The sequence below is a fragment of the Notamacropus eugenii genome, chromosome 2, assembly GCF_028372415.1.
Source record: "Notamacropus eugenii isolate mMacEug1 chromosome 2, mMacEug1.pri_v2, whole genome shotgun sequence".
NCBI lineage: Eukaryota > Metazoa > Chordata > Mammalia > Diprotodontia > Macropodidae > Notamacropus > Notamacropus eugenii.
This window is the reverse complement of record NC_092873.1, coordinates 102,049,052-102,063,066: the sequence shown is the minus strand read 5'-3', so window position 1 is coordinate 102,063,066 and position 14,015 is coordinate 102,049,052. Positions and strand designations below refer to the sequence as shown.

The 14,015-nt window shown below is 45.7% G+C and overlaps 1 protein-coding gene across 6 annotated transcripts in view; it reads right to left on the bottom strand.

The window, feature by feature from the left end:
* The window catches only part of FOXP4 (forkhead box P4), a 95,064-nt gene that overhangs the window by 54,797 nt on the left and 26,252 nt on the right, over nucleotides 1-14,015 (bottom strand). The window lies entirely within an intron of this gene.

Here is a 14,015-nt window from a genome sequence, read left to right as displayed (position 1 = left end):
CACGAGGGTTTTTTTCATTAAAAAACAACAACAAAGAACATTTAAAAATAAAAAATATATAGAGAAGAGGTCCAGTTAAAATGCTAGAAGAAATATGACTTCTAGAAAATTCCAAGAAAAAAATCACCATGGAATAGTGGATAGACAGGAGAAGACCTGGGTTCAAGTCTCACCTCTAGCATGTACTATGACCCTGGGAAAGTCACTTAACCTTTGAATGCCCCAGGCAGGTGTGCTCAGACTATAAATTCCTGGAAAGGTATAGATTGATAGAAGATATTTCCCTCCTAGAGCATACTATATAAATGAAATCACAGGTCTGGTCCAAAAAAAGAAAAAGAAAAAAAGTCTAGGTCCCCTCATCCCTTTCATCACCCCTACCACAAAAACTCCTTAATCCCCTTTCCCTGGGAGGTCCCTTTCCCTGGGAGCCTGAGTGAGACTATGGAGGGGATTGGCCTAGATGACTAGTACAGTCTCTTCCTGTTCTGAGACTCTATGGCAATATGGCTCTACAGTTGTTTTGTGAATCTAATTTTTGTCTCACTGCTAATGTGGAAGGCTAGTCATTAGGGTGGAACGCGGCAGATGCCTAACAAAACAGCTTGAAGTAAACAGCACAAGGAACCTCTTCTCTTTCACCGAGGGTCACCTGCCAATACAAGAAGGTCATCGGCCAGCATGTGGTGAAGAGCACCTGACCTTGGGAGGGAGGAAGGGCAGAGGTCACTGGGCCCCAAACTATTGGAGGGAGCCTGACCTGGAAGAGATCCAAATTTTAAATCAGGCTTTGTCCTCCAGTAAAGGAGAGTGAGACAGAGAAAGAAAAAGAGAGAGACATAAAAATGATATTAAACAGTGAAGGGGGGATGAAGGGAAGGAGTTGGGGGGGTTAGGGGGGAACCATAAAATCCCGTAAGTGATTCTACACCTTTTTCCCTTAGAAAAAAAGCTTTTTGGAAAAGGCTATAAATTATTTTTACACCAACCTCGTAAAAATGACATCGGCACATTCCCGAATTAGAACTATTAAGATAAAAACCAGAAACACACACACACACACACACACACATTCCACAGAATACTGTGGTACACATACTCCTATACAGGGAGACAGACACATATATGAGCATTCACACAAACAGATAAAACACACAAGCATACCTATCCCTAGCTATTTTGGAATGAATTTTCCCCAGAAACAGAAGAGGCTGGGAGAGAGTGGGGTGGTGGGGAGGGCTGAATCTAGTTTGAGGGAAAATCCCTTTTCCAATGCTCTGGATCAGCTCCAAATCTACGATCTTATGATCTCCGAATTAATAAATGACCTCCTTAGCAATCAAAATGTATAAAAGAGAAACTCAATCTTCTGAAAGCCCCTTTCAGACCTCCCTTTTCCTCCTTCAGTTCCCTCTCCCTTCCCACCAATAGGTCAATAGATCCTAGTTTTCTTTTCTCCCCAAAATATGTCTTGACCAGGCTATGGTGTTTTCCCATTTTCCCCTACATCTAAAGACCAGGAAGAATTATGGAATGGGCCCTTACTAGCTCTGTCTGCTGCCCTCCTGAGGAGGGAATGTGGGTGGGCTTTCCAAGGACTGGGGTAGGAGACCTGGTGAGTCTTGGCTGCACTGAGAGAGAGAAATGAAGCCTTGAGAAATTAAACTTATTTTTGAAAGACTCTAAGTCTGACTCTCCCCTTAGGAGCTGGGTTCCCAGGAGAGAACCCATTCACTTCATTTTGTCTGAGTTCACTCTCCTTACTTTGTCTCTGCAGGCTCCCTGGAATCCCCCTACAACCCCACCAGCTTCTTTGCCCACCAGGTAGACCTGGGCTGAAGCAGCATTACAGAGGGCCTCCTAACAACTCAGGGAGCAGGGATGCTGCTTCCATTTGAGCTCTCCCCAGAGATGACAGGAGCCCTGGACAGAGGGAAAAACCAATTCTCTGCTGATCCCTGTTCTTCAGAACACCTGTTGGGGGCTTGTCAAGGAGAAGGGGCACATACTCCAGGACAGCAGAGGAGACCTTTCACTAACCATAGTGCTGAACCCTAATTCAAGGGCAATCTCTATCAGCATGGCTGACTCTGGGGTCACTGGAACATGGTATAAAGGGAAAGAGGGCTGACTTCAGAGTAAGAGATTCTTTGTTCCTCCCTCACCCCTGATACTTACTGCCTGAGTGAATCTACACAAGTCACTTTACCTCTATAGACCTCAGTTTCCTCTCTATGAAATAAAAAGATTGGACTAGATGGACTTGAAGGTCCTTTCCAGCTCCAAATCTATGCTAATCTTACTGAATGGCCTATGATGTTGAAAGAGTTGGGTGGGTTGGTCAGAGAAATCTGATGTATTACAGAGAGATCCTCAACTCCTCAAAATGAAAGGTATTATACAATCTCCCTCCCTTTTTCCTTTGGGACCTCTGCCCTATTTTGTCTCATAGCGAAGGTGTGAGCTTGGAAGTAGGTTCAAGGTGGAGAAAAGGGAAAGGGAGGGGTAAAAGGAGAGATGATATTTGTAAAACAAAGCAAAAGACAGGTCAGAGCTTTTCCAGGCAGACATCCTAGAGAGATCTCTCCTTATTGGCCATGAAAGCCCCCAGTACTCTCTCTTCATCCCCTCATCTCTCTCTATATAATGCAGCTGCCTCCTGTTGGAAATGTTCCTTTTTTGTTGATCAGATGAGTTATTTGTAAAAAAGTGCTTAGCACAGTGCCTTGCACATAGTAGGCTTCATATAAATGCTTATTTCCTCTCCTTTCCTTGTAGACAACTGTAGCTCCCAAAGGGGCACCTGCCTACGTAAGTAACAAACATGGGGTGAGAGGAGGGAAGATGGGAAAATAAGCTTCCCCCACCCACATATCACAGCCTCTCATCCCTTTTTTCCCTTTCACATTCCCTTCAACCTTCAACACGAAGTTTCTTTATTTTCTACCACCAACATTATCCCAAGGCCGTATCACCCATGATTAGAAGGGAGAGACCATGGCAAAGAGAGGGGTGTGGGCAAACCCTCGGCATGGGGACCTTGAGCAGGGTTACCAGGATTCCATTTGGGTTCAACTTCTCCATGAACTCTACTTTCCAAACCTCCTTCCCACTTTAACCCCCAGGCACCTCCCAGGCTTTGTTGAGGATGGGCTGAAATTTGAGGAGAAAAGGGGGTAATGGACAAAGTAGACTAGGCCCCCCCAAGGCTCCTCTGTCCCATGGAATCAAGGGAGACCTCTCCAGCCCTTCAGAGCATGCTTCAGTTCTCCAAGGCTGTAGTGGTCGGGGAGAACAGAGAGGAATGGAGGGTGTAGGATGGAGACAGAGGAAGTGACCATGGGGGCCACTGGCATGGGATGTCAGGACAGAGAGGAGGAAAGGGACGATCTGGTAGCACTCTGTTCAGAGAAGGATGAGAAGAAAGAACCTTTGAAGAGTGCCTAAAAGGAATGGGGAAACGGGGCTTTGGGGGTCAGCCTGTGCGGCTGAGGTCTGTCAACTTAATTCCACAAATACTGATTAGAGGACATGTAGACCAGGTGCTGGGCAGCTCCCCTCCCCCATCGCTGTGGGGGAGGGGGAGCGCTAAGATCTGGCATGATATTAGCCCTTTGGGGTCTCCTCCTACTCTTAAGACTCTGACTCTGTCAGAGGGACACAACTGAGCTTCATGTGAGGTCACCCACTAAGACAGGGGAACCCCCCGGATTCAGAGCTGCTAGGGACCTCTGGGTCCAACCTCGCTATTTTACATGAGGAAACCAAAGCCTCAGAGACTCCTGGGGCCAAGCCACCCCTCCTCCTTCCACTTTACAGATGGAGAAACTGAGGCCCAGGGAGGCTAAGTGAGCCTAACCTGTCTCCGGATTTACAGATGGGGGGAGGCTTTAAAGGAGGGGCAGGAATGTCTAACGCCCCCCTGGCCACGTGGGCCCCGGAGAGGGGCCAACCACAAAGTGTCGGAAGGTCCTCTCGCCCCCCCGCCCCCAGCTCCGAGGCGGGCAGAGCTAAAAGCGCATTGCTGTGCAGGGACCCCCGGCCCCTTTGAATCTCGTCACAGGATGTGAACGCGCAGGAGCCGGCCCCTGTTGCCACGGCAACTTCGGTGGGAGTTCCCGGACGCTAGGCAACCCTCCCATGACCCCGCCTGACCTTTCACCCCGAGTGACCCCGGGGACAATGGGAGTGCACGCTAGAGGGGCCCGGGACGCTTTTCAGCCCGGCCGCCAGCCGGCTCGGCCCGCCCCCTCCCCCCGCGCAGGCTCCGCCCCCTCCCCGGGCTCCCGCCCTCCCCAGCCCCTCCCCCCATCTCCCGGGCCCCTCCCCCTCCCCCAGCCTGCCCGAGCTGGCTCTGCCCCTCACCCCATCAGGACGCTGGGGACCTGAAGTGCCCCGGCGTGGGCCAAGATAGGGCCCCTGCCCCCATGGTGCCTACAGTTCGGTGCAGGCACCGACAGAATTATCAAAATACCCCATGTGGCTGGGAAAGGGGGTCAGGAGGGGAGGTGCAGAACAAAGGCTGTGCCATCTGGGCGGAGGATGATCCGGGGCCTTCTGGAGAATGGGGCACTTGGGGAGGGGGCTATAGGCCAGGCAGGCCCTTGCCCCACCCCCACCCCAGGCCAAAGTGGCCCCTAGGTACAAGCAGGGGGGTTGGACTAGACAGACTAATAGTGAGCTATCAGTGGGTAGGGGGCTGATTTGGCTTCATCCAGGCACGGGTTTGAATTCTGCCTGGGACACTGTGTTACCTTGGGCAAGTCACTTCTCATTCTTTAGCCTCAGTTTCTTTATCTGAAAAACGGGGCTCGTTATAGCCCCGATCTCACAGGGTTGTGGTGCGGATCAAAAGAGATGACATATGTAAATCTCTTTGCAAACCTTTAAAAAACTATATACATTTTAGTCATTATTAGTGTATAACTCCAGCCCCGGCCACCAAACAACCTGAGTCCTTCCTCTCACTATGTTCTAGGTCGCTCGGAACCTGGTAAAGAAGTGGGGGAGAGGAGGCGGGGAGGATTGCCTTGCAGGACTAAAGTGGCTCTCCCTACCAAGGTTATCTTCAGTGAGTAAAGAGCCTAAAGCAACTCCCTGGTGGGATCCCCTGCTCTCCTTAGAATACATAGCAGTACAGCCAGCATGTTAATACAGGTACAATCAGGGTAAGGTAAACAGCCATAGCAGCCTAGGGGGAAAGGGTTGAGATAGAACCAGAAGTAGTAGTTGGGTAGGCAGCGATCAAGGGCACAAAATGCAAGGACAGGGGGGTGGATTCATTTTGAATATTTTTTTATAAAAGTACACTTTTAAAGACTAGAATGTCCCTCCTGCCTTTGATGTCACCCAGGTCTTTATGCTGTAAAATATTAACAATGTAGATCTCCTGTGGACAGTAGGAGAGAAGGGCATATACACACCCTTGTACCATCTTCAAGCCTTGCACCAGGCCTTGACAAATGTCTTGTCCCAGTTCTGATGGATTTTGTTGAATGGCAGATCCTTTTTTTTAAAAGCATTTCACAAACTTTCTCCCTGCCTTCCTTTTCTTTTCTTTCTTTCCTTCCTTTCCCTTCCCTTCCCCTTCCTTCTTTCCTTCCTTCCTTCCTTCCTTTCTTCCCTCCCTCCTTCCATCCTTTCCTCCTTCTTTCCTTCCTGGCAATCAGGAGTGACTTGCCCACAGTCACACAGCTACTAAGTATCTGTGGTCACATTTGAACTCAGATCCTCCTGAATGCACCACCTAACTGGACCCCTCCCTGCTCTGTGCCCAACCACCAAGGGTCTGATTTAAGTGTGTGTTGGCATTTTCTTCCTCTACATTCTTGACCAAGGTGGGGGTCTTTTCTGCTTGCAAGCAAACAATGGCTAGCAATGATACATGGGATATACTTCCCCTACAGGTTCCCTCAAAAAACTGACCTCCTGGGATAAAAATGCTCATCCTGATCCTCCTGGCCTCTTATAGCATCTTGACTTATCCCTGCCTCTCCTTTATTGACCAGAAGGGTCAAAGAGGGAAAATGTCAAGGTATTAGGAGACACCCTGTTTTTTAAATCTAAGGCCCAGCAAGCAAACCAGCCCATAGGCTTCACCAGGTTGCCAAAGGGGCCATGACACAAAAAACCTAAGAACCCTTGCTCTGTATATCTCCCTCTTCATCTCTGCCTTTTCAAACTGGTAGTTTCTTTAAGTCTGCATTTCAAGGGCCACCTTTTTCCAGAGGTTTTTCCTTCAGCTATTGGTCGCCCAGTCTCTATCACTGTATGAAATTTAATTTGCATATTCCCTCTATTTCCTATTCTGTGAACAAGTGATATGCCCCAGGAGAATTTAAGCTCCCTGAAGACAAGATCTGGCTTTTGTATGTGTACCCCCAGAACCTAGACCAGTGCATAGTATGTGGTAATGAATTAATAAAGAATTGTGGATTGATTGATTGAGCACATGTTATCTCAGCTGTCTGCTTTCCTAAGTCCTTTCCAGAGCCAACAACTGGAACTATGGCTCTATCTGCTCCTCTGAGCCCATTAACACTTGCTTAATGAGGGAAAAGGGAGATTTTCAGTGAGAAGATGGAACTGGAAGAGGTGGAAAAAATACTGACACCCTCCTCTCCCCCTTTACTGGGGCCAACAGGCAGGATCGAGGGTTGGGGGAGGCTTATCAGTTGTTCCCAGAGACAGAAGGAGAAAGAGGTTGTGGAAAGAAGTGGTTAGATGGAATACCCCAGACCTCTTCCCTGCAGCCGCAACTTCATTCTTTTCCCTTCCACTTCCTGGTGTGGCCTTTTCAGGCTTATCCCCCTCTACTGCCTTACTCTATTTGAATAAGCTTACCAACTGCATGGAAACAGGGGCTCCCATCATGCTCCAAGGTGAAGCAGGCTCCCTCTCTAGCACTGTTTGCTTCGGCCTAAACTATTCACCAGCCTGATTTCTGACTCTCCCTATTTATCTCTTTCCTTCTGTCAATTCATGATACTGCAAGTCCTCTCTCTTTCCCTCCCTCCCTCCCCATCCTGAACCATCCAGGCTTTAGACCTCTCCTGTGGCAGCCACTCTCCTGAGCTCCATTTCTACATTTCCAGCTGCCTACTGGATCTCTCCTCTAGGTAGGATGTCTCTCTGGCACCTACAAACTTCATATGTCCAAGATGGCCACAGCATCTTCCCCTAGTAAATCTGTTTCTGTTTAGAGTACCACCCTCTTCCCAGCCTCCCAGGCTGGATGCCTCAGCATCCTTTTTGACTCTTCCCCTTCTTTCTTTCTCTCGATCCAAACAGTTAACAAGCCTGGTCGAGTCTACCTCCATTGTATCTCCTGTATCTGTCCCCTCCTCTCTACATCCCACCATTCAGGACCTCTTGTCTAGATTATTGTAATAGCCTCTTAACTAGTTTCCCTGAGTCCAGTCTCTTTTCTTTTTCCATCCAATCCATACTTTGACTCACATTCTGAAGGGGAGAAAACATGCACATAAATAAGAATATGAAAATACATTAAAAAAAAACCACAAGGTAATTAATACCTTGGGAAAGGGGAGAGGACACTAGTTCCTTGGGGGAAGGGCTTCATGTTACAGGTGTCACTTAAGCAGAATTTTGAGATAAAGGATTCTAAAAGGCAGAAGTGAGGAGGGGAGTATTCTAGGTCTGGGGAGCAGCCAGTGCCAAGGTGAGAGGACAGTGCCCCATGGGAGGGACAGGAACAAAATCAGTTTGATCGCAGTATCACCGTGTTCAAGAAGAGGAGTAATGTATCACATAGATGGGAAGAGGGTCAAGTTGTGAAGGGCTTTCAGCACTAAACAGAGGAACTTATATTTGATCCTAAAGTCCCTGGATAATAAGGAGCCCCTAGAATTTGTTGAGTAAGGGGAGTGATGTGGTCCCGATTTGTGCTTTAGAAAAATCACTTTGACAGCTGATTGAAGGATAGATCAGAGAGGAGAAAGTTTTGAAGGAGGGAGCTCAATTAGGAGGCCATTGCAGTAGTCCAGAGGAGACCTGATGAGAGCTGAAATCAGAAGAGTAGGTTGTATGAGTAAAGAGCAAGGGACAGAAGCAAGAGATCTTGTGCAAGTAGAGAGGACTATGTGTGGGCCAAGGGAAGGTAAGGAGTTAAATGGTGTTGCCAAGGTTGGGAACTTGGGTGGCTGGTAGGATGGTACCCTCAAGAGAAACTGGGAAGTACAGAATGAGAAGGTGGAGAGTGGATGGGGGAAGAAATCATGAGTTCCATTTTGGATACCCTCCACTGGAGCCAGGTAGGAAAGTTGGCCAATTTCAGATCTGGTCCTTTGCCACATGGGCAAAGTCTCCATGGCTGGATGCCTCCTACTCCTCCTCTCTGCTCTTTCCTTCAAGGCAACTCCTTCATAAAGCTGACTCTGATCTCCCTTCCTTTTCTGCCCTCTTAAAACCAATATCTCCCTCATTAAATTTTCCTAGAGCTCTTTATCTGGATCCTTCCTTTGCCCTTATCATATTTGATCTTGAAACTTATTGAGTATATGTTGGAATTCCTTCATTAGATTATAAATTTCCTGAAGGCAGGGATGATGTCCTTTTCATCTTTGCATCTCCCCACAGTACGTAGACATAAGCAAATCTTTGTTGATTTGAATTGTTAATCCAGTAAACTTTCCAATAAGAAATTGGAATGAGAGAGAAAGAAGGGGAAGAACAGGAAGACTTTAAGAGGTAATAAGGAATTGTGAAATCAAACAGAGAGGAACAAGAACATGGAGAGAAGGGCAATCACACCTGTCCAGTTGGCAAAAATTATTAAAAAAGAAAACAATTGGAATAATGTTGAAGGAGTTTACACTAATACACTCTTGATGGAACTATGATTTGGTATTATGGGAGAAAAATCACTAATCTGTTTATTTTCTTTGACCCACTGATCTATCATGTCATATATGCCTAAAAGATTAATGACAAAAAGAAAGGTCCCATACAATATACAATGCTCATAGCAGTACCCTGTGATGTTAAAAAAAAAATCTGCAAACAAAATGGGTGATAATCTATTGGTAGAATTTTGAAAAAATTATGATATACAAATGTTCTGGAAAATCATTGCTCTATAAACAAGCTATAAATAAGAGTAAATCAGAGAATTCAGGGATTGGAAGCAGAACCCAGAGAACAATACACACAATGACTATGGTAATATAAATAAAAAGTACTAAAAGGTAACTGAACTCAGATTAATCGCAGTGAAGGATCTTGGTTCCAGAAAAGGAGAATTAAACACATATTTTGCCTCTCAGTAGAGAGGTAGGGGGACTATGGAGGTGGAACCCTGCATATGCTGTCAAATGTGACTGCTCTCTCCATTGATTTTGCTCAACGTCATTGTTACAATGAAGGGCTCAATGTATGTGTACCCATGCATGCGTGTTTGGGGAGGAGTATATAAAAAATTATTATAATGTAAGAAAATGAATCAATAAAAATAAGGGAAAAGATATAGACTAGAAGAAGGTCTACTCACACTTATGTAATAAACTTTTAATTAAGAGTCTATTCCTATCATTTGGACATGAGGGGGAGTGTTGGGGGAATGGAGGCTAAACTTTCTTGCTTCTTTCCTTCCATAGATAGTTAATGAACACCTACTAAGTGTTTTATACTGTGTTTTCCTCTTCCTTTTTCCTAATGGAGATGCAGACTCAGAGATGCAGTTCAAGGAGTATTGGATTATGAGTCTGGAGGCTGTCTGAATGTAAGTCTTAACTTTGAGATTAATTAGCAGTAGGCCTATGGGTAAGTCCTTAACCTCTCCAGGCCTCAGTTTCTTCATCTATAAAATGGAAATAATAATGCCTATCTGAAAGGAAAAAAGGAGATCATGTATGTGAAAGCTTCGACTCTATAGAGACATAATGTATTTATTTATTTAAGGAAAGGCCTAATACAGAGGCCTCCAAGGACTTCCTCATAGATGTTGGAGCATGGGAAGGGGTAGTGGAGGAGGGATAAAGGAGTGGAAGAAGGAAGAAGGGGCCCTGTCCCTGGGGCAGCTACCAGGGTTTCTTTCCCACACTCCCCTCTGCTTGACCAATTCCCATGGCAATGAGTTGAAGGGTCCCAGAGAGTTCAGGACCTAAGTTTCCCCAAGTAGCCCTAATAAAAAGCAGTAAGGGAAGGAGTGATGGAATCTATATTCCAACCTTCTCCTTCTTTCCCTACCCCCATTCCACTCCCTTCCCTGCTGCTCCTCCCCCTCCCACCCTCCCCTCCACTGGGCTGTGGTTAGCTGGGGCCCCACCCTATGCATCACATTTGGGAAACAGAAGGATTGCCTAGGGCATTGGGCCATGTAAAAATCCAAAGAAAAACAAAAACAGGAATAAACAGAACACATAAACATGGGCTGTGTATACATAGCTGTCTCAAAGTGGAAAACTGAAAACTTCACTAGAAAATGAGGCACCATGTGGTGTAGAGGTAAGAACACTGGTCTCAGTCAAAAGAACTGGGTTCAGGTTTGAACCCTACTGCTGACCTCGTTTAAGGCTTTTCTCCTCTCTGAGCCTCAATATCCCAGGCTATCAAGTGAAGTGCTTGAACTCTATGTTCCATAAAGTCCCTTCCAGCACTAAACCTTAAACACACCTCATAATTCTTGATTCTTGTCCTTTCAGTCCTGTCCTGCTCTTGGTGACCCCATTTGGGGTCATTTTTTGGCAGATACTAGAGTTACTTACCATTTCCTTCTTGTATTGCTTTACCCTAAAACACCATTTTACATATAACATCTCATCTCACAGACACACACGCACGCACATACACGCATACACACACACACACACACACACACACACACACCAGCTTCATGTGGTAGGTTGTCTGATTTTAAAAGTCAGGAAACTGAGGCTCAGAGATGGAAAGTCATCCACCCAAGATGACATAGCTAAGAGAAGGCAGGAATGTCACCTGGACCCAGTTTATCTGACTGGGCAGCCGCCAGGGCTCTTTCCACCATCCCAGACTGCCTCTTTAAATATGGCTAGGCCAAGTGATTCAGGCCCTCCATGACTACAGTTGTGGGGGATTTTGAAAAGACAGACTTAAATTATCTAGATAATTGTGTCCACTCTTTATGAGTGCTCCTCAAAGCAAGAGATACTTTTTCAAATACTAAATAAATGTTTTAAAATAAGACTTTGCCCTAGGTGATAATTTCCCCTTGCATTCAATATTCCTGGCACAGTTCACACTTGGAGTGAGGGGAAGAAAGAGCATGGTGCAGGAACCCTTCCCGGAAGGGGTATATAGTCATGTAAAAATGGGTGCGGATTGGGGGACTTTTTTGGAGTAGGAGTGTTTTGTTTTTTGTTTTGTTTTGATATAAAGTTTATCTATCTAGGGGTGGGGTAGGGAACATATGCACTTTCATTAGGGGGAAAACCAGTTGAGTTTCTGCTTCCCGCTCCCCAGGAGAAAGGAGACTCTGATTCTAGGGTTTCCACTGTGCCTCTTGGAGACCTTCTCTTGCTGGGATTTTTGAGAATTGCTAGGGACGATCCAAGGCACTAGCCAAACGACAGGGGGGCAGGGCTTGGAAACATTTCTTGTTCTGTTCTAAGCAGTAGGGAAAAGAAAATTATTTTTTCAGTCCTCAAACCCTTCCAGCATCAAATGGTTTTAGGAAAGGCAACAATTTCTTATGGAGAAGTTGTAGGTTCATTTGACATCCACTCCAATGGATTACTTCACCATTCTGTGCCTGTTTCCTTCTCTGAAAAATGGGGGAAGCGGGAAAGGCTGACCTAGAATCTAGATATTGGAAGAAGCCTTAGTTATCTACTGACCTCCCCACACCCTCTATATTCTTTGTTATAACTGTAAATTCTGAGAGCCGGTGTTCTGTGTTCTAGTATTCCATGTTCTAAGGTCTTTTCCTGCAAAGGTAATCCCATGTCCTGTGTTTAACATTCTACATTCTAAGATGGTTACTACCTGTTTCTCAAAAGTACCTCAAGATGTGTAAATTTAGAGACTCCATCCCAAATGTTCATATACGACCTATGGTAGAACATTCCCAGCTCATACTGATCTGATCAGTCAGTCAGACACACTGAAACTTAACTCTAGCATGGTGATGTCATTTTGATCCTCTTCAAGAACGAAGGACAACAACCAACCAACTACCTGTATGACCATGGACTAGTCAATAACCTCCATGTGCCTCAGTTTCCTCATCTGTAAAATGAAGAAAACTAGACAGCCTACAAGGTTCTTTCCAGATCAAAGCCTATAATCTGATGGTTTTAGGATTCCATCCAGCTGATACTCCATGTTCTATGTTCTAATATTTGATAATCTAAGAGAGGACGCATCATGGTACAGTAATAAGGGTTCTTAAATCAGAGATCTTGAGTTCAAATCCCACCTCTGATTCTTACTGGGTAACATTGGGTAAATCATTGCACCACAGTTTCCTCATCTGTAAAATGAGGGGGTTGGATTAGATGGCCTTTAATGACCTCCCAGTTCTAGATCTAAGATCCTAGGAAGATGTCTTCCTGGTTCTGACTTTCTGTATCTAATACTTTATGTCCCAAGGTCCATCCCTGGTCAGAACAAGATCTGAGAGTCAGGAGAGGTAGTTCCAATGCTTATTCTTGTAGCTAAAATTAGCTGAGTGACTTTAGGCAATTTACTTTCTCTTTCTTGGTCTCAGTTTTCTTATCTGTAAATTGAGAGGGTACTGGGAGATTAAATCACTTTCATAATCTCTTTCAACTCAAATTTGAAGATTCTAGGAGTCTACTGTTTTCTCTCAGGGTCCTTCAGGATCAATGCAATGTGATCCAGAATGGGCAGGATTGGTGTCCTGGATTGGGGTGGGCTGGGGGTGTGGGTGGTGGTGGCAGTGGAGTGAATGGGGAGGGGACAGGCTGGGGCCTCAGCTGGGGCTTTGAAAGGCAGGGGTGTGCCTCCCTTTTCACATCTTTGTATTTCCACATTCACCTTGAAGCCATCAGGGCTAACAGGGGCAACTTCAGATGTGAGAAGCAAAAACAAATAAATGAAGGAGAATCCCAGACTGAAGGCTGGCCCAGCCGGTTTTCCCCAAACAAGTAAAGCATGATTCTCCCTCTTTTCCCCAACCCATGAGACATGGGGCCCCTGCCTCGTCATTATACATACAGCTGAGCTCACTGGGCAGTGTCAGTGGATCTTAACTGTCTTGTAGACATAGCTCTGATCTTAATTATTTACAGGAAATAGGGTGTGTGTATAGGGAAGGAGGAGTAAGTATAATTGGAAGGGGGAAGAGAATATGAAAGTGGGGGTGGTTTTCAAACACAGAGGGGCCCCCAGAGGATCCCCATGAATTGGATCTATCAATAAACCAGGTACTCAAGAAGTATTGTGGCACAGTGGACAGAGAACCGTCCTTAGAAAGACCTAATTTCAAGTACAGGTCCCATAGGAAGTCTTTCCCCACCTCTCTTAATTCCAGTTGCTTTCTCTCTCGTGCTTATTTCCTACTTATCCTGTAGAGAACTTGTTTGTACATCGTTGTTTGCATGTTGTATCTCCCATTAGACCATGAGCTCCTTGAGGGTAGGGAGTTATCTTCTCCCTTGCTTTTTATATCCCCAGGGATTAGCACAGTGGTGCGTAGTAGGTGCTTACTCACTGACTTACTGACAGATACTGGCTGGAGGAGTCACTTAATCCCTGAGTTTTCTAGACAACTCTCTGAGACAATAAACTGTAGGACAGGGGCCCATCTTTATTGGTAGAGAGAATTTTCTCGATTTAAGAGGTCCTTAGATGGATGAAATGAAAGGTCTAAACATCATTTCTGCCCCACCCTCACAGGAGGGGAACACACTGGATCTCTAAGGTCACTTAACTCTAAATCCTTTACCTTCCCTTACCCTACCCCAAACATGCAACCTAGAACTGCAACTGCAGGCCTCTTCCAGACTATAAGGACCACATCATCTTTGGATTCCTGGGTCTCCTGAAATCCTGAGGGG